The sequence below is a fragment of the Trichosurus vulpecula genome, chromosome 2 (genome assembly GCF_011100635.1).
Source record: "Trichosurus vulpecula isolate mTriVul1 chromosome 2, mTriVul1.pri, whole genome shotgun sequence".
NCBI lineage: Eukaryota > Metazoa > Chordata > Mammalia > Diprotodontia > Phalangeridae > Trichosurus > Trichosurus vulpecula.
Genome location: NC_050574.1, coordinates 320,985,707 through 321,007,614, shown reverse-complemented (window position 1 = coordinate 321,007,614; position 21,908 = coordinate 320,985,707). Strand labels below are relative to the sequence as shown.

The 21,908-nt window shown below is 40.6% G+C and overlaps 1 pseudogene; it reads left to right on the top strand.

Moving 5' to 3' along the window:
• Positions 1-166: 166 nt before the first annotated feature.
• Positions 167-20,554, top strand: LOC118837100 (annotated as a pseudogene).
• Positions 20,555-21,908: the final 1,354 nt, after the last annotated feature.

Here is a 21,908-nt window from a genome sequence, read left to right as displayed (position 1 = left end):
TTATTCTGTTGGAGGAGAGAGACTAGACACATGTTCCAGGGCCCCCTCTAGGAGGAGACCCACTTTAGCGAGGCCATTGATATAGCAGTGACTATGAGTGGGCTGTAGCCATGACAATGAGGGGTAACAGGAACAATGACCCAGGTTTGATTCATAGCAGGGCTTCATGACTGGAACATGGTTCCTACGGGTGTTTGTCCGAGTTTGGGGACCACCTGAGGCTGGTGAGGAAACAATCCTGGGATTTTGCTATTCATCCAGAGGGTGAGTCCAAAGGATTGCTGTTACGCCAAGCTCAGGGCACAGCTTGCTTGCTGGGCCTTAGCTCTGGAAAACCGGATGTATCTGTAAGAAATAAAGATCTTACCAAGAACTTCGCGGACAAACTAGTGAAGCCAGGAAAAATGATTTTATTTACAGTCTTGCAAGATCCAGGCATCTTAAAAAAAGTAGGCACACTCTGCCATGCAAAAATACAATAATTTATTCCCTGTGTCTGAACGTAAATCCCTCCCCTGATTCCCCAATCGATTAGGTACTACAGAGTTTACAACCTATCCAAAAACACCTAACCTCAGCCCTTCCCACCCCCAGAGCCTTCACCCTTCATTTACATTTCCCATTTCCCCCGATTTTGACACTGTATTTTTCTTTATATGTTTTAGAATAATCCTCTCTCTCTCTCTGGATGTTGGCATCATTCAGATTTATGATCTCCATAGCATGAGAAAGGTTTTTTTTTTCGCAATTGCAAAGAGAATTGACAAAAAGTGTCAGTTGAGGATTCAGCCCAGGATATCCATAAGAAAAATTCCATTATCTAAAACAACATCTTGAGTTAATGGACCTCATTCTTAATGGAGCTTCACCTGGCCTGGCAGTTTTTTTACTCAGGAAAAAGGCATTCTCAGAGAAGAAAGAAAAGGGGAGTCTGCTTTTAGATACACTGATTAATAGGTGGTTATACCCTGATGAGTGAAATGTTTAATCAGCATCCCCTCCCCGCCCCCACTGCTTTCTTCTGCAATCAATTAGCCATAAGCATGACTCCTTAGGTTTCATAAATTATGTTTGTATGATTTCTGTGGAAACAAAAACTTGATTCTTACGTCTCCTAATAGTAAAAAGAGAGAGGCGGTCTTGGCATGGGGATCCTGACAATATTAGCCTACTATGATTTATTTTGATTAAAGCCTTTATGCAATATATTTTTGTAAGATACCTTAAATGTAAAATATTGAGGTAAGGAACCAATTGGCATGGCCAGTGGGATAGGAGCATGTAATTCACAAAATGTGATTGGAGAATGCAGAAATGTCTCCTGAAATGAATTTGGAATCTGATGCCCATCCTCACCCCCAGAAGGGGGAAAGCCAAAAGATGAGTACTAGCCAGATCCCCAGAGTAAGTCAAAAAGTTAAGTACTGGAAAAGTTAAGTCTGGAGAATTCTCAGGGGATGGGGGAGCATTATGACTGTCCTTTAGGATTTGAAGGGTTGTCGAATAGAAGAGAGATTCAATTTACTCTGATTGGCCCCAGAAAGAATCACAAGCAATAGGTAGAATTTTCAAAGAGGCAGATTTTGGTATGATATAAGGGTATAGCTCTTTATCATCTGTGTTAAAGAGCATCACCTCACTAGTCTTCAAGCAAAGGCTAGATCAGAGCTGTCCAATCTGAGGTTATCTTAGGGCTACATTAAAATAAAATAATCATTCAAGGGCTGCATCCAGAATAAAAATTACAGTATACTAATAGAAAGTGGGGGAACGCACGACAGGCAAAGGTGTAAAGCACGGAAGCAAACACAAAACAACAAAGCGACAACACAGTAGTATAAAGGTAGGTGCCTACTGACTAGTCTGCTTCATACTGACAGAAGGCATCCCACAGATCGATTGAAAGCTCCATGCGATATGTTCTGCCCATAATACTGCTTAAAAACACCAAAGAAAATTAACATCAAGGAGATATTTATTAGTGATGGAATTAAAAATCTAATATGTATTCCATGCAAACTATTATTTTTTTTCGCTTTTGAAAATTAAAACCCACAGGCAGGCTGCATAAAATCATACTGCATGCCACATGTGGCCCGCGGGCTGTATTTTGGATGGGCCAAGGCTAGATGATAACTTACTGTAGAAGAATCAATCCATCAACAACATTTATTAAGCACCTACTATGTGTCAGGAATTATCCTAGATATTATCCTAGAATCTAGATAAAGACAAAAATTAAGTAGTCCTTGCCCTCAAGTAGCTTACATTTGATCTTGGGAAAAGGTGACTTGTTCTGTTTTTCCTCAGTAAGCAGAACTAGGAAAAATTACAGATATATAGATTTAGGTTTGTTGCAAGAAAATACATCCTAATAATTACAATGGGAATGAACCTCTGATTTCCCTCATATAGAAAGTTCTCAGGTGAAGAAACTCATTCTCTTGATTCTGGTCAGCATCTTCTCTACTTTTTATATTCTTAGAGTGGCCTATAGCATTGTGAGGTTAAATGACTTGTCCAGAGCCACATAGCCAGTATGTATCAGAAGTAGGACTTGAACCCAGGTCTTCCTGACCTTGAGGCTGGCTCTCCAGCCACTATGCACCCTGCTTCTAATTACAGCTTACCCATTAGAATAACTCTAAATGTATTAGGCTGCCTCAGGAGGCAGTGGGGTCTTCCTAGGTAGAGGTCTTCAAATAAAGGCTAGTTGATCACTTGTCATATATTGATACTCTACCTTTCCACTCCACCCATCATCCCCATCTCCCCTCCACCATGATGTTAGACTTGGCCCAGGGACACCAGGCTCTCATAGGTAAGCTTTCGCCTTATTTTGCTAAGAACCAGGGCCCCACACCACTCCCTGGTGAGCTCATATCATAATGCCTCCCTCCACCCCCTTTCTAGCTCTCCTTCATGTGTTATAGTTCCCTATTAGAATATAAGTTCCACAAAGGCAGGAACTTTCTTGATCGGGCATACTTTTATCCCTAGAGCTTAGCACACTGCCTGACACATAGAAGGCAAGCAACTCAATATAGGCCACACATGTATCATTATGCAAAACCCTTCCACAATACTTATGTTGTGAAAGACTAACTATACTTTGCTCCTTCCAATCCCATCCCTCTTTATCCATTTTTCTCCCTTGACCCTGTCCCTTTTCAAAAATGTTTGCTTTTGATTACCTCCTCCCCTATCTGCCCTCCCTTCTATCATCCCCCCCCTTTTTTTTCTCCTTCCTCCTTCTTTCCTGTGGGGTAAGATAGTATGGTATTCCCTCCTCAGGACAAATCTGATGACAGCAAGATTCACTCATTCCCCCCCACCTGCCTCCTCTTCCCTTCCTACAGAACTGCTTTTTCTTGCCACTTTTATGTGAGATAATTTACCCCATTCTATCTCTCCCTTTCTCCCTCTCTCAATATATTCCTCTCTCATCCCTTAATTTGATTTTATATTTTTTTAGATATCATCCCTTCATATTCAACTCACCCTGTGCCTTCTGTCTATATACATTATATATATATATATATATATATATATATATTCCTTTCAGCTACCCTAATACTGAGGTCTCATGAATTATACACATCATCTTTCCATGTAGGAATATAAACAAAACAGTTCCACTTTAGTAAGTCCGTTATGATTTCTCTTGATTACATTTTCATGCTTCTCTTGATTCTTATGTTTGAAAGTCAAATTTTCTATTCAGCTCTGGTCTTTTCACTGAGAAAGATTGAAAGTCCTCTATTTTATTGAAAATCCATATTTTGCCTTGGAGCATGATACTCAGTTTTGCTGGGCAGGTGATTCTTGGTTTTAATCCTAGCTCCATTGACCTCTAGAATATCATATTCCAAGCCCTTTGATCCCTCAATGTAGAAGCTGCTAGATCTTTGGTTATTATGATTGTGTTTCCACAATACTCAAATTTTTTCTTTCTGGCTGCTTACAGTATTTGCTCCTTGATCTGGGAGCTCTGGAATTTGGTGACAATATTCCTAGGAATTTTCTTTTTGGGATCTTTTTCAGGAGGCGATCGGTGGATTCTTTCAATTTCTATTTTACCCTCTGGCTCTATAATATCAGGGCAGTTCGCCTTGATAATTTCTTGAAAGATGATATCTAGGCTCTTTTTTTATCATGACTTTCAGGTAGTCCAATAATTTTTAAATTATCTCTCCTGGATCTATTTTTCAGGTCAGTGGTTTTTCTCATATTTCACATTGTCTTCCATTTTTTTCATTCCTTTGGTTCTGTTTTATAATATCTTGATTTCTCATCAAGTCGCTAGCTTCCACTTGCATTATTAAGGTAATATTTTCTTCAGTGGTCTTTTAGACCTCCTTTTCCATTTGGCTAATTCTGCCTCTCAAGGCATTCTTCTCCTCATTGGCTTTTTGGAGGTCTTTTGCCATTTGAGTTAGTCTATTTTTTAAGGTGTTATTTTCTTCAGTATTTTTTTGGGTCTCCTTTAGCCAAACATTGACTTGTTTTTCATGGTTTTCTCACATCACTCTCATTTCTCTTCCCAATTTTTCCTCTACTTCTCTAACTTGCTTTTCCAAATCCTTTTTGAGCTCTTCCATGGCCTGGGACCAATTCATGTTCTTCTTGGAGGCTTTTGATGTAGGCTCTTTGACTTTGTTGACTTCTTCTGGCTGTATATTTTGGTCTTCTTTGTCACCAAAGAAAGATTCCAAAGTCTGAGACTGAATCTGAGTCCGTTTTCACTGCCTGGCCATGTTCCCAGCCAACTATTTGACCATTGAGTTTTTCTTTGGGGTATGACTGCTTGTAGAGTAGAGAGCACTTTGTCCCAAGCTTGAGGGGTTGCACTGTTGTTTTCAGAGCTATTTCTACACAGCAAGTTCTGCCACACCAGTGCTCCTCCTCCCCCAAGAACTGCCAACCTGAACAGCACTCAGATCTTAAGCAGGCTCTGCACTCCCACTGGGATCTGCCACTTAATTCCTCCCACCAGGTGGGCCTGGGCCTGGAAGCAACTGCAACTGTAGTTCTGTCCTCAGAGCTGCACCACCTCCACCGCCCCTGGGGCAGTGGCTGAACCTCGAACTCCTTTCACTCTTTCCCCCCACAGTTTTTTCCACTAACCTTCTCTGTTGTCTTTGGTGTTTTTGGTTTGAGAAGTCTGGTGACTGCCGCAGCTCACTGATTCAGGGCGCTAAGGCCTGTTCTGCCTGGCTCCCAGTCTGGTCAGTCCAGGCACAGCCCACGCTGGGCTCTGCTAGGCTCCACTCCCAGATCCCTGTGAGATAGACCTTACCTGGTGACCATCTGGGCTGTCCTGGGCTGGAGCCCTGCTTCCCTCTGCTATTCCATGGGTTCTGCAGCTCTAGAATTTGTTCAGAGCCATTTTTTATAGGTTTTTGGAGGGACCTGGGTGGGGGAAGCTCACGCAAGTCCATGCTTTCCAGCCACCACCTTGTCTCCGCCCCCCTAGAGCTACTTTAAATGGGGTATCTTACTGTCTTTTCTTCCAGGGTTTTGTTTGTGATACACAGAATGATTTATGTGGATTTACTTTATATACTGCTATTTTCCAAAATTATTAATTGTTTCAACTAACTTTTTAGTTGAGTCTTTGGGATTTCCCAAGTATATTATCATATCATCTGCAAAAAGAGATAGTTTTATTACCACATTCCCTATTCTGACTCCTTCCATTTCCTTTTCTTCTCTCATTGCTATTGCTAGGATTTCCAATACAATATTGAATAATATTGTTACTGTGGGCATCCCTTACTGGGAAGGCTTCTTCTAGCTTATCCTCATTACAGATAATGCTTGCTGAAGGTTTTAGATAAATTCTTTTTATCAGCTTAAGAAAAAATTCATTTATACCTGTACTTTCAAGTGTCTTTAAAAGAAACAAATGTTATAGTTTATCAAAACCTTTATTATTGATAGCACTTTCAAGTGTCTTTAATAGAAATGAATGTTGTACTTTATCAAAAGCTTTATGATTGATATAATCAATTGTGTTATTAGTTTTCCTTATGGTAAACCATCCTTTTATTCCTAGTATAAATCCCACTTGGTCATAATGTATAATCTTTGTAATATATTGTTGTAATCTTTTAACTAGTATTTTGTTTAGGGTTTTTGTATTCATATTCATTAATGAAATTCATCTATAATTTTCTTTCTCTGTTTTTACTCTTCCTGGTTTAGGTATCAGCATCATATTTTTTTCATAAAAGGAGTTTGGTAGGATTTCTTCTTTGCTTATTATTCCCAACAATTTATTTAATATTGAAATTAGTTGATCTTTAAATGTTTGATAGAATTCACTTGTAAATCTGCCCAGCCCTGGTGCTTTTTTGTCAGGAACCTCATTTATTGCCTGTTGGATTTCTTTTTCTAAAATAGTTCTATTTAGAACTTAAGCTCCTTGAGAGCAGGACTTGTCTATCTTTTTGCCCATATTTGTATCTCCAGTGCTTAGAATAGTGCCTGGCGCATAGTGAGCACTTAATACATGCTTGTTGTTTTGCCTTGGCTAGAATGTCATACCCACTCTTCTTCATCTATTTCCCATCCTTTCATTGATCCCATCTCAAATCTCACCTGAAGCTCCACATCATTCATGAAGCCTTTCATGACAGCCCTCTCTTGTCTCTAAACTTCCAGAACAACTATTGTCTGAACCACATGACTTGGCATTTAGTTTTATCTAGTTTTGTATTTTTCTTTTTAATGTGTTTATAGGTTTTATCTTCTTCATTCAACTGAGAGTTCCTAAAGGGTAGGACCAGTGTACTCTTCTCTCTCCCCCACAGTATCAAGCATAGTGATAAACACAGCCAACTTAGTAAAGGCTTATTGAATGGAACACAATCTCCTGTCTGAGGTGAAGGGCATTCTTTAAATAGGCTAAGCTATTTACTGACCTTTAAGTCATTGTTTTAGCAAAATTTTGCTCTTCCAGAGAAACAAATATGGGAGATAGAACAAAGTGGGGAATCCAGACTTTGACTTCTGAAACTCCTGGAGTTCTTTCAGTTTTATCATGAAAACCATGGGGCCATCTCTACTCTATGTCCCTGTATCAGTAAGGCAAGATTCATGATATCAATGGTGACCATGAATATGCCTGTATAGTCTGGTATTGCAAAATGTAAGAGACTCTCTATACAGGCAGAAGAAGTAAAACATTTATTCAGACACCAGAGGATCAAATCCCAAAACCAATAATTCTAATTCGACATAGCAACAATCGTATCCCAAAACCAGTAAGTCTACTTCAATGTAACAGCAAGGAAATTAAAACAGAATATCACATCAAGGAGCCAAGCCATTCTGTAACCTTCTCCTCTGCTAGGGCCTTCCCATAAACACTCACTCACAAACCCTAGCTGTCTGTTTGCTTGTGTCCTCTCTTCCCCCAGTTCTGAGAGCCCTTGCAGTTCTCTCTCTCTCCATCTCTGTAGCTCTGTCTCTCTGTCTCTGTAGTTCTGTCTCTCAACCCTTCCAGTTCTCTCTGAGCTTAATGACTACCTACAGGGTAGCCTTCTTAGGGCTCGAAGGCTTCACACTTAATCAGCAAAAAGGTGTGGACCTGGGACTTAACATTTAGTTAGCAAAAGGGTGTGGGTCTTCCTACAAACAAGCCCAGCCTAATCAAGCTTCCCTAAACTAGCTCCACCTGAGGCCTATTAAGGGATTAATGGCTGGGGAAGATCTTCAGTCATGATTAGCATCACAGTCCCTGTGCGTTAATTGGATTCTATCGCTAGAGTGCTAGGCCCTTCCAGAATCATAGCAGGGGCTTCCCAGCAAAGAAGGTCTGAGCAAAAAAGAGGAGACAGTGGAGGGCAGGATTTCTCTAGGTCAGATGAAATGGCCTCAGTAATTAGTGCTTTAAGGAAAATTTTTGCTATATGAAAAAAAGCTTTAATTAAAAAAAGAATTAGTGCTTTAAATTTCCATGTGCTTCCTTTGTATCAGTGCAGCATGATAGCTGGAGAGCATAGAGAGAGAAAGAAGGAAACAGGTAGGAACTGTATATTTTTATAATGAGAACAGATGGCATCTTTGTTTTCTGTTTGTTATTTTTTATTTCCTTGCTTTTACATCACAGTTACTTCCCTTATACCAAACCTTTCCTTGTAATGTAACACACACAGACACACACACACACACACACACACACACACACAAATTTATACAAAGCTACTTACACAGCCACTATCTCTCAGTGTACACCATACTCTGCACCCAAAGACCCCACTTTTCTACACAGATAAAGTGAATTTCCGTATCAGTTCTCTAAGACTAATGAGGCAACTGGTGGCTCAGTGGATAGAACATTAGGTCTACAATCCAGAAGACCTGAGTTCAAATCTAGCCTCAGACATTTTCTAGCTGTGTAACCCTGAGTAAGTCATTTAATCTCTATTTGCCTGACAAAAGGTGATCCATTGGAGAAAGAAATGGAAAACCACTCCAGTATCTTTGCCAAAAAAACCACAAAGTCAGACATGACTGAGCAACAAAATCTCTAAGGACTGAGATTACTTTCAGTATGGAACATCAGAATCTGATTGCTTTTTAATGCTATTGTTTATATTATTATAATCACTTTGTATATTATTGTCTTGGTTCTGCTTTCTTCACTTTGTACAAGTTCATACAATTACCTGTATTTTTCTAAATTCTTTATGTTATTATCCCCTCATGGTATTCCATAATATTTATATACCATAATTTTTATCCATTCCTCAACTGATAGTCATCCATTTTCTGTCAGTTGTTGTTTTGCTACAACTAACAATGCTGCTCTGGATATTTTGTGATCTATTGGGCATTCCTCTTCTTATGGACCTCTTTGGTTTACATGCCAGGCAGCGAGAGAACTGGCTCACAGGAAATGAACAGGTCAGTGATTTTTCTTGGAGAATTCCAAAAGCATTTTCAGAAATACTGGAAGAATTCAGAGCCCCAACAATAGTTTATCCATCTGTCTGTCTTCCCACAGCCCCTTCAGCATTAACAGTTTCCACCTGTTGTCTTTGCCAACTTGATGGAGTTGAAGTGAAACCAGAATTGTTTACCCGGAAAAGTCTGAGCCCTTGCTATAAAGTGGGAGGGAGGTTGGTCGGAAGAAGTTCATTGCTTTGCCCTCCAGCCTTCTAGTCATTTCAGTTGTTTTCAGTCATGTCCAACTCTTTGTCAACACATTTAGGGTTTTCTTGGCAAAGATACTGGAGTAGTTTGCCATTTCCTTCTCCAGCTCATTTTACAGATGAGAAAACAGGGCTAAGTGACACAGCTAGTAAGTGTCTGAGGCCATATTTGGACTTAGGGAGATGAGTCTTCCTGCCTTCAGGCTCGACACTCTATCTACTGTACTACCTTGCTCCTCATCCTCTAATCAGGAGGAAGATGTAACTGAGGATGCTGAGATGTTGATTATCAATATTGAATCAATCTATAAGATGACAAGGATTCAGGTGATGATCTTAACCTGGGGGAGGCATGATGTCTCAAGCAGAACAGCTGATGGGAACTTACTGGAATTACTGCCACCTGGCCCTCATGCACAAATCAAACCTCTCTGGGAAATGTCAATATATACTGAGGAAGCTGATAATTTTCTGCCAGCTTCTCGAGCTCTCCCTAATTAACTTTCACCCTCCCTATAGTGAGAAATTTTTCTATCTGCAGCCTAGAGAGTTTGGAATCTGATTTAACCAGGAACTCCAAGAATTGATGAATGAAAGCTGCTAAAATTTGGCAGAGGACAGGGAAACCACTCTTTTAACCATGGAACAGTGTGAAGGCTCTGGTCTTCCTGACCTGTCAGCTAGTGACTTTTTTATTTTAAAAGCTCCAAAACCAATGACCCAGGGAACAACTTCAGCACCAAGTCAAGGGAACAGCACCACACTTCTCTTCCCCTCCAGTAACACTGGCATGGACCATTGAATTTACACTGCCTTTCCCCACCCCCTCTATCTCCCTTCATCCCATAATGAAATCTATACTGCAGCCCTGTGTGCCTCAGTGGCAAATACCTAAATTGCACTGTTGTGACCTCTGGAATGTGGGCTAGGCTGGTCTGTGTCTCTTAGTTGCTATAGTTGGTTAACACTGTGGACTCTTGGTCTCTGTTGAGAACAGATCAAAGGAGATCTGGCTCCCTGAAGTGCAGACCTAGGAGACAGAAGACTTGCTAGCAGACAGGAGAGACTCAGAATGGCCTGCAGATTCAATAAATTAAAAAAAATTTTCCATAATGATTCCAGTCTCTGGCACCAACTTTGATTATAAGATCTTACCTCAGATAAAGACCCAGAGGCTGCTTTGCACATATCTCTGTTTCAAATGCAAACAGTAAGACAATAAGAGATTGGGGCCAAGTGCAAGAAATAAAGAAGGAACCCACTTATTGCCAGACAACTAAACATTACTAAATCATTGCATGGAAGAGAGATTTGGCTTGTTCTGCTTGGTTACGTGCAACCAGGTAGAGGCTGTAAGACACAGATTTCAATTCCACATAAGGAAAGACTCCTTAGCAGTGGGAGCTCTCTCAAAGTGGAATGGATGGCCTTAGTAGGTTGTGTATTTCACATCAGATGAAAATTGTGCACCACTTTGCCAGAGATTTTGTAGCAGGATTCTTTGTCAGGTACAGGTTAGCCTTGACTGCTAAGTTCCCTTTCAACTGAGATCATATACTGAGATCCCCATGAGAATGATGATATATCTGGTGCTGAGCTGCTACTAGGTGTGGTGACCATATTACTTGTTCCACTGCTCTTGGGAACACAGATGGTACAGTATCTAGAGCCTCATATTTGGTTCCAAGGAACGGATTCAGGAGAGAAGCATGATGGTAAAGACTATTCTCTGCCTGCCAACTCCTAGTACTGCCCTCCTAGGTGAAGCTGCAAGTCCCAGGCCACCCGAACCTCTCTTGTTGGTTTTGTCTGATTTAAGAATCATTCAGTGTGTGTGTGTGTGTGTGTGTGTGTGTGTGTGTGTGTGTTGCATATAGATACCCATCACATGTGGGTTGTGTTTTCTAATACTGATGACATAGAAGAGCATTTCATTTAAGTGGTGCAGGTACTGGGCCTGGTCTTGTCAGGCAGATCTGAGTTCAAATCCAGACCTAGATACTTACTAGCTGTGTGACTCTAAGTCATTTTAACCTGTTTACTTCAGTTTCCTCATCTGTAAAATGTGGATAGTAATAGCACCTACCTCACAGCATTGTTGTGAGGATCAAATTAGATAACAGTGGTGAAGCACTTAGCATGGTGTCTAGCACGTAGGAAATATTATATAAATGTTAGCTATTATTCATTTCCTTGCATTTGATGGTGCTAACAACCAAGAGAAACAACCAGTTGGCTTGTTAGACACTGACATAGGAATCCACATGTAAAATGAGTATAATTCTTGGATTCTGTCAAAGGAATTTATGTGAGAATTGAATGAGATGATAGATGTAAGGAGCTTCTTTTTATTATTTCCATTCTCTGCCCTATAACTATTATTGTCTGTTCCATTCACTTGGTAGCTACCACACACTGCCTTAGTTTGTTTGACTTAGAAAGTAAGGTCCTTGGTGGTTAATGAGAATTTTGGTTTTTTGTTCCTGAACTCCTGGCATGTAGAGAGAGAACAGACAAAAAACCATAACAGGAATACGGCACCATCAACATGACACACTTGGAAAGAGCTTCAAACAATTGTCAGGCATAAGTGACCATAGCAGGAACTCTTCAGGGAAGAAAATTTGTAATTTTGTAACACATGTGTGTGTGTTTGTGTGTGTGTGTGTGTATGTGTAGTCAATTGAGAAAACCTTCCACAGTAGCCTCTGCCTTATTGCACATCAGAGAATCCATACTGGAGAGAAGCCTTTTAAATGTAATGAATTGCAAAAGCCTACAGGCATAAGGTGCATCTTATTCAACATCAGAGAATTTATACTAGAGAGAAACTCTGTGTGTGTCATGAGTGCAGAAAAGCTTTCAGCATTGATTCATCCCTGGTTAAACACCAAAGAATCCATACTGGAGAAAAGGCCTATAAGTGTAATCAATGTGGGAAAGGCTTTAGCCAAAAAAGACATCTTAAACAACACCAAATAATTCATGCTGAACAGAAACCTTTTACATGTAATGAATGTGGAAAAGCTTTCAGCCAATATAAACACCTTAATGAACACCAGAGAATTCACACTGGGGAGAAACCCTTGAATGTAATGGATGTGGCAAAGTTTTCAGACAGTTTGGAAACTTTAGTAAACATCAGAGAATTTATACTGGAGAAAAGCCATATACATGTAATCAATGTAGAAAAGCTTTCACTGACAATTACGTCCTTATTCAGCATGAAGGAATTCATACAGGAGAGAAGCTATATATATATGTATATGTATATATATATGTATGTATACATATACATATATGTATATATATGTATACATATATAGACACATACATATGTATACACACACACACACACGTGTGTGTGTGTGTGTGTGTATGTGTGTGTGTGTGATGACTGTGGGAAGGCTTTCAGTCAGGGGAAAGGCCTCAAGAAACACAAGAGAATTCACACAGAGATACCATGTAAACATAATGACTGTGGGAAAGAGTTTACTGGCAAAACATCCTTTGTTTGTCACCAGAAAATTCATACTGGAAAGAATCTCCATGAGTGTATTGATTGTGAGAAAACTTTTTGTCAGAAGGCAAACCTTGAAAAACACAAAATGATTCATACTGGAGAGAAGCCCTTTGAATATAACGAATGTGGGAAAGCTTTCCAAGTTATGGAACAACTTAACACACTTAGAAGAAATCATACTGGAGAGAAACCTTTTAAATGTAGTGAATGTGAAAAAGCTTTTGGAGAAAGGGGAGGATTTAGTGTACATAAGGACATGGAGAGAAACATTATGCATGTAATGACTGGGAAAACCTTCAGAAGCTAGGGGTATTTTCATATATATCAGAAAATTCATATTCAGGAGAAATGTTGTAAGTGAATGAATGTGGGAAAGACTTCAACCTAAGAGAACCTTTTGTTGTTCATCAGAGAATTCACATTGGAGAGAAGTTCTATACATGCAATGAATGTGGAAAAGCTTTTGAACATGAGAGAACCCATACTGGAGAGAGATCCTTTGAATGTAATGAATGTGGAAAGTCCTTTGGACAGAAGCAAACTTATAAGGCTCATAAGAAAATTCATACTAGAGATAAGTTGCTTAAATATAATTGATGAATGTTCTAAAGCCTTCAGTTAGAGGGAACATGTTTCGAGGTCCTCTGCCTCAACAACCAACTCGTGGGGGTCTGTTAGCCCCCCACACTCAGGCCTTTGCCTAGCAAAGGGCCTAATCTTGAGGACAATGTATGGGGCAGGAGCCGAAGGTGGTGAATAACTCCATTTATTATTTCAGCAAGCAGCATTTTTATATCTTTGGTTACATAGGCATTAGGGCTGCCCTGGTTCGGCCTACTCTCCTCCCCTTCTCTTCCTGAGCTAACCCGAAGCTCCCTGTGGGCAAGCAGTCCAGACAAAGAACTGGAAGTTCCATGTGCTCTGGCAAGCCCAGACAGAGAGCTGGAAGTGCCATGTGCTCAAGCAGGTCCGGGCAAAGACCTGGAATTGCTACAGAGGCAACAAAGGCCAGACCCCTCCTCCTGGCTCCACCCATATCTCAGAGCCCTGAGTTTATCTCAGCAGGCCCTGGGCGTGGAGGTCCGAGGAGGGCAGGGCTCGGCTCTAACTCGGCCCCTAACAGGAACACATCAGGGAATATCAGTGATTTCATGCTGTTGGGCAATTAATGTAAATGTAATCAATGTGCAAAAGCTATCATTTCAACCCATAGGGGAAACCTACCACTTCGGAATTCACAACTATGACTGTGACCATGGAATGACTCTTACATGTATATTTAACTTCTCATTGCAGGCTTCTGTGGATATTTAGTAGGGAAAATACTTCAGAGGATCATAAGTCATAGATTTAAAGCTAGAAAGGACCTTAAAAAGACATTGAGTCCAACACCCTCATTTTATAGATGAGGACACAAACAAAAAGAGTCCCTATGTGACTTGACCAGAGTCATATGTTGTTGTTGTTCAGTCATGTCCAACTCTTTATGACCCCATTTGGGGTTTTCTTGGCAAAGATACTGGAGTAGTTTGCCGTTGCCTTCTCCACCTCATTTTACAGATGAGGAAACTGAGGCAAGCAGGGTTAAGTGATTTACCCAGGGTCACACAACTAGTAAATTTCTGAGGCTGGATTTGATCACATGAAGATGAGTCCTCCTGATTCAAGGCCAGTGCTCTATCCACTGTGCCACTTAGCTGCCCAGAGTTATATAGCCAGTAAGTATATGAAGCAGTATTTGAACCCAAGTGCTCATGAATATGAAGTGGAGGTGTTGAATAAATTTAAGTGATTAGATCTGGTAGAGTGCATGAATAACTATGGACAGAGGTTTGCAACCTTGTATAGGAGGCAGCAAGCAAAACAAATATCTCAAAGAAAAAGAAGAGCAAGAAAGCAAAATGGTTGTCTGATGAGGTTTTACAGATAGCTGAGGAAAGAAGGAAAGGGAAAGGAGAAAGGGAAGGATATACCAATTGAACGCAGAATTCCAGAGAATAGCAAGGAGAGATAAGAAATAAAGAAAACAATAGAACGGGAAAGACAAAATATCTCTTCAAGAAAATTAGAGATGCCAAGGGAAAGTTTCATGCAAAAAGGGCATGATAAAGGACGAAAATGGTAGGGATTTAACAGAAGTAGAAGAAATTAAGAAGAGGTAGAAAGAATACATGAAATAACTATACAAGAAAGATCTTAACATCACCAATAACCACGATTATGTGGTTACTGATCTAAATAGTAATATCCTGGAGACATCCAGACATCCTGGAGGATGAAGTCAAATAGGCCTTAGGAAGCATTGCTTACAATAAGGCTAGTGGATGTGATGGAATTCTAGCTGAATTATTTAAAACCCTAAAAGATGATGCTGTTAAAGTGCTATACTCAACATGCCAGCAAATTCAGAAAATTTAGCAGTGGTTACTGGATTGGAAAAGATAAGTTTATATCCCAATCCTAAAGAAGGACAATGCCAAAGAATGTTCAAATTACTGAACAATTGCACTCATTTCACATGCAGCAAGGTTATGCTTAAGATTCTGCAAGCTAGACTTCAGCAATATGTGAACTGAGAATTACTAGAAGATCAGGCTGCTTTTCAAAGAGGCAGAGGAACTAGAGACCAAATTGGCAACAATGACGAGATTATGGAGAAAACAAGGGAGTTCCAGAAAGATCTATTTCTGCTTTGCAGACCACGCTAAAACTTTTGACTGTGCGGATCACAGCAAAATGTAGCAAGTCCTCAAAGAGATGGGAGTACCAGATCATTTTACTTGTCTCCTGAGGAAACTGTATGTAGGCCAAGAAGCAACTGATTGGTTTAAGATTGGAAACAGAATATTACAAGGCTGTATATTGTCACCTTATCTATTTAACTTATGTACAGAATACATCATATGAAATGCCAGGTTGGATGAATCAAAAGCAGAATTAAGATTAATTAAGGTTGCCAGAAGAAACATCAACAATCTCAGATACATAGATGATACCACTCTGATGGGAAACTGAAGAATTGGGGGGGGGGGGGGTAGAGCCAAGATGGCAGCTGGAAAGCAGGGACTAGTTTAAGCTCTCCCCCAGGTCCCTCCAAGCACCTGTACAAAAAGGCTCTGAACAAACTGTACTGCTGCAGAACCCACAAAATAGCAGAGGGAAGCAGGGTTCCAGCCCAGGAAAGCCTGGATGGTCACCGGGAAGGATCTCTTGCATGGTGCTGAGATCAGAGGGCAGCCCAGCGTGGGCTATGCCAGGACCAACCAGACCAGGAGCCGGGCAGAACAGGCCATAGGGCCCTCAATCATTGACCTGTGGCAGTTACCAGACTTCTCAACCCACAAACACCAAAGACAACAGAGAAGGTTAGTGGAAAAACTGCTAGAGTGAAAGGAGTATGCTGTCTGCCCTAGCCCGGGGGGAGAGGAAGTGGTGCAGCTCTAGGGCTGCTTCCAGAGCCCCAGCTGCGGTTGCTTCTGGCCCCAGGCCCACCCTGTGGGAAGAATTAAGTGGCAGATCAGAGCAGGAGTGCAGAGCCTGCTTAAGATCTGGGTCAAGGTCTGGGTTGGCAGTTCTTGGGGGAGGAGCAGCCCTGCTGTAGCAGAGTTTGCTGTGTAGAAATAGCTCTGAAAACAGCAGCACAGCCCCTTAAGCTTGGGACAAAGTACTCTCTACTCTGCAAGCAGTCATATACTGACAAAATGCTCAAGGGTCAAGTAGTTGGCTGGGAACATGAAGAGGCAGCGAAAAAGGACTCAGATTCAGACTCAGACTTTGGAATCTTTCTTTGGTGACAAAGATGACCAAAACATACAGATAGAAGAAGTCCACAAAGTCAAAGAGCCTACATCAAAAGCCTCCAAGAAAAACATGAACTGGTCTCAGACCATGGAAGAGCTCAAAAAGGATTTGGAAAAGCAAGTAAGAGGAAACTGAAGAATTAAGAAGTCTCTTGATGAGGGTGAAAGAGGAAAGTATAAAAGCTGGCTTGAAGCTGACATCAAGATAAACAACAACAACAAACAAAAACACCAGCTGGTCCCATCACTTCTTAGAGAAATGGAAGCATTGTCAGATTTTATATTCTTGGACTCAAAGATCACTGCAGATTGTGACTGTAGCCATGAAATTAAAACATACTTGCTGTTTGGCAATAAAGCTATGGCAAATCTGGACAGCATACTAGAAAGCAGAATCACCTTGCCAACAAAGGTCTGTATAGTCAAAGCTATGGTTTTTCCAGTAGCAATGTATGGCTATGAGATTGTGGGGCTAGAGAAGACTTAAGCGTCCCTTGGACAGCAAGGAGGTCAAAGCAGTCAATACTTAAAGAAATTAATTCAGGCTCTTCACTTGGAAGGCCAGATTCTGAAGGTGAAGCTTAAATATTTTGGCCACATAATAAGAAGACAGGACTCATTGGATAAGACCCTGATGTTGAGAAAGATTGAAGGCAAAAGGAAAAGAGAACCATGGAGGATGAGATAGATATGTAGTATCATGGAAACAATGAACATGAACTTAACAGACCTTAAGAGATAGTGGAGGATAGAAGGGCCTGGCAAGATATAGTCCATGGACTAATGAAGAGTGGGAGCTGAATAAACAACAACAACAAATTCTTGACGTGACATCTAGCGTCCCATCCACTAGTCTATGCTTCTATTTCTCTAATCTTTTTGCTTGTTAAATACTGAAAGTCAAAATGTTGATTTTTTTTCACAAGCTACAATATTGTCTGGGGATCTGAGAGGGGAAAATGACAATTCTAGTAATAATAAAATAATAAAAAAAACCCTTAAATCTCTTGAGGGGGGGGCAGTGCTCACACCAAGACACGTGTTGTGTGGGCCCTCTCCTTGCCACCAACATTTTACTTTCTGATTCCAGCTGCACAGTGGAGGCTGTTGTCTGAGTAAAGTGATCATCCTGGTCCCTGCTGCTGCCACTGCCAGGCCCTCACCTGGCTCCCTCACCCATCTTTTAAAATTCTTTCTTCCATGGCTGCCATCTCAGCACGACCATGTCCAAACAGCACTGGTTGCACCTAGGGGAAGATTATCCCTTCGGCAAGAAAGGCAGGGAGATGGCTCGGAAGAATCCAGATCTTGACCAAGATAGTGAAAGATCATGACAGGGAACGTAACAGAGGAGATAGTGAGGAAGACAGAAAGAGAAGGAAATGGATTGTTGTGCCTTTACTAATGCTATGCCCACCTCTAAAAGCATTGTGTTCAGCACACTCAACACATTCAGCTCAATCAATACACACAGGCCACACATCACTTCCACAGTGTATTAATCCACCCCAAACTCCTCATTAGGGTGACATTCTAAAGAAGCAGCTTCAACTCCATTTGGGAATATAAGGGTAAGTTTACAGATTTTCTGTTTAGGCATCACTCTGTTGAGATTTTTTATATCCTAAAACCAGAGAGAGATTACCTTGAAGCAATCAAACTGTAATACAAATTCACATGTCTAAAAAGGAGGAAGGAGATGTTCTTTTCTTTACTGAACAAGGGGAAATTGATGAAGCCCAGGAGAATAAGGCATGAAGATGATTATTTAGGTGCAGAAGTTGGTGATAATAAAATCACTCTTCCGTTTTCCACATTTCCACTTCAACGACAACAGAGAATTTTTGAGCATCCCTCTTCAAAAAAACAAAATGGAGCAAAGGCCTGGGTGTGGGGGGCTAACAGACCCCCACGAGTTGGTTGTTGAGGCGGAGGACCTCGCAACATGTGGTGCCCAGACGTGGGGCAATTACACGGCCGAGCCACACCATGTGCACCCACGATACCGAAGGTGCCTCCTTCTGGGAGCAGGAAGGAGACGAGCAGGAGGGAAGACTATGCGCTCTCGCAGCCTTGGGCCAGGTTCAAAATTCTCAGCAAGAAAAGCTTCATCTTCTCGTCTCCGAGACAAAACTGGTGGGGTTAAGGACGTCTATCTCCTTATCATGGGGCAGTGTGCATCCTTCACAGACTCTAAGGACTTAGAGACATTCCGTAGAATACTTCACAAGCTTAGCAAGAAGCAAGGATGCATGATTCATTTGAGAAAAGTTAGGGACATCACATCACAGCAGCAGCTGCATCAAACACAATATACACTGAAGTTCTTCAAAACAAAAGTTTTACAGACAGATGGGGCTGCTGGAAGAGAGCAAGAGGAGGAACCTGCAAACTTGGCAGACTTCAAGGACAAGATACCTGAGAAAGGCAACTTAGACTATAATCCAGAGGAAAGAATGAAGTCTCCTTCTGCCCCTACCCCAACTCAATATAAATTCAATCCATGCATTTGGGAACATAAAATACATTATATGAAAGTTTTGAAGATCTTTCCCACCCATTAATGGGCCATGTGACCCGCTTATGTCACAGGAAGCCTAAGTCACACGTGGTAGGAGGAGCTTCCTGACAGGAAAAGGAAGTTATGTCACAGGAAATACTGAGAGAGAGAGGGAGAGAGAGAGAGAGAGAGAGAGAGAGACAGATAGCGAGGGGTTATTATGGCTGCTAATGGCCGCTGTGGTGATAGTTAGAACAGAACAAACAGGCTGACTTAGCTGTACTGTGAGTTTGTGTTTGAGAAGACCCCAGCAGGGGGTCAAACCATGTTGTGATAGTGTATATTGAATGCTTTACTGCTCTGATAGATTGGATAAATGACTTGTGGGATATGGTTCTCTGGTGCCTGAATAAATGGTTTACTTCTTCTTCCTCCTATGTGGAGAGTCTCGTATACTTTGCAATACAGAACCACATAAGCATTTTGACAATTATCATCTACATTGTTATTATTACCTTACTGATACAGTCATTGACCCTGGATTTTGCAAAACAAAAGGAATATAATTCTTGAATCAGAGTGGAGTCTCTTTTGGTGACAGCAATCAGCAAAGCTTCTGCCCAGCAAAGCTGGTCAGGCTGGTCATGCCAGGCCTGGAAAATGTTTCAGATTTTAAACTGAGAAAGCCTATAAAACTGAAATTCAAAACAATACTTACCCTGAAATTTTGAGGTCTAGTCTAGGTTCGGTAGTGTGATAGTTGAAGCAACTTGGTATAGATGAGTTGGTACACTTGATTTTATTGATCCACCAACTCCTGAAACTGATGAAAGCCCTAGAGCTTTTGAATTATCTTGCTGCTTTAAATGACAATGGAGACTTGACTGAATTGGGATCCATGATGGCAGAATTTCCATTGGAACCATAGCTTGCTAAAATGGTTATTGCAAGTTGTGACTACAACTGTTCTAAAGAAGTCCTATCTATTTCTGCTATGTTGTCAGTCTCACAGTGTTTTGTTAGCCCCACAGAGGACAAGAAAGCAGCAGATGAAGCCAAGATGAGGTTTGCCCACATAGATGGAGATCATCTGACAGTGCTGAACACTTACCATGGTTTTAAACCAATCACAAGTCAGTTCAGTGATGTTATGACAACTTCATGTCCTGATGTCTGCAGACAACATATGCCAGCAGCTGTCAGGAATCATGGACAGATTTAATTTGCCTTGTAGAAGTACAGACTTCACAAGCAAAGACTATTATTACATTAATATAGGAAAAACTCGGCTACTGGGTATTTTATGCAGACAGCACATTTGGAATGAACAGGGCATTACTTTAAGTGTGAAGGACAAGCAAGTACTGCCATTGCATCCTTCAACTATTCTGGATGCGTTCTGGATGCTTTACAGTGAATTTGTCCTTAAAACAAAGAATCATATCCAGACATGTACTGTTATCAAACCAGAATGGTTGGGGAGCATTGCCCTTCAACACATTGTGACATGAGCAATTTTCCACGGTGTGAAGGAAAGAGACAGTTGGACTGCATCATTGCCAAACTTTAATCTAAGTCCATATTCCCAATACTGACTTGAGTGCTTTGAACTGAAGTTATTCAGAGGACAGCTCTAAAAGATGAATGAACTCAAAGTTCAAGCTGTACTCTTCACATTGGTTCAATAACATAATGGCCTTTATTGGAAAGCTTTTAAATTTTTCTTTACAGTAACTATTCCATTCTGATGTCATAAATTAAACAATTATGCCTTTTGTGTTAACACTGTGTCTCATACTGGAAAAGTTAATCAATGTTTTGTAGTTGACTGAAAGTGTGTGTATATATGTAAATATGTGCATATATGCATATGTGGATATATATACATATGTGACAATGTTATAAACATTTCTTTAAGAAACTATGTAATTGAAGGTGACAATAGCAACAAAATTCATGTTAAAGACAAAAGATAATATTGACACAACCTTGTTAAAATTAATAGTTTCTTTTAACAGTTGGTAAATAGCATTGAATATAGTTGCATGTGCAAACACTTGGTTATCACTTTTTTTCATTTCTTTGCTCAGTAGTTTACATTTGTTTTTAATCTCTCATTTTTGTTCATATATTTGAATGCTAAATGTAATTATGAATCAGGGTATGCATGGTTGTTGTAACTGTTACATTCCTTTTAGAAATTGTGAGATCTTACAACTTGTGCTTATGTAGACACAATCTTCAGTCTCGGTACAGAGGCAATGACTTCAATAAAGACACCTTATACTTGTGTTGGGGATCCTTAAAGAGTTTGACCTTTATTTCCTTTGATCAATTCAGTGTCTTTGATTGAGTGCTACTAGATGCTAAGCCCCAGGCCCAAACCCCTATTAGGTGCTAAGCTTATGTGGGTGTGAATTGGTAACTAAGGTGGGGCCCCAGGGGAGGTGATAACACCAGAACCAATGGAAAGAACCTAAGTTCTGGTTGTTCAGATGAAGTTTGATGACTTCTGAAACTGTATAAAAGGAGAAGACAGCTATTTGCAGAAGGCTCTCACTCTTGGTGGCGTGTGTGACTCTGGGCCAGCCCTTGTTATGAGCTCCCGGACTGAACTTAGATGTTGGTAACTATGAATTATATTTGGCCTGTCTGTCGATGTTTGTAATTTGTTTGTATTTTCTCTGAAGTTCAGCGTGCTGGCTTTTTCCCCTGAACTAAGTGAATGGTATTTGTATGCTGAATTAAAATGAGCTTGTTAACACCTTAATGTTGCTTTCCTTAGTAAAGCAGATCAAAAGAACCTGGGCTTTGGCAGCATGCTTGTTGTTGGGTTTGTGTTGGTCTTTCACCCCCCACAACAGCTGCTAGCCGGATTGTTGAAACAATACTAAACTGTGTGATCTGTAAGTATAGAGACTCTA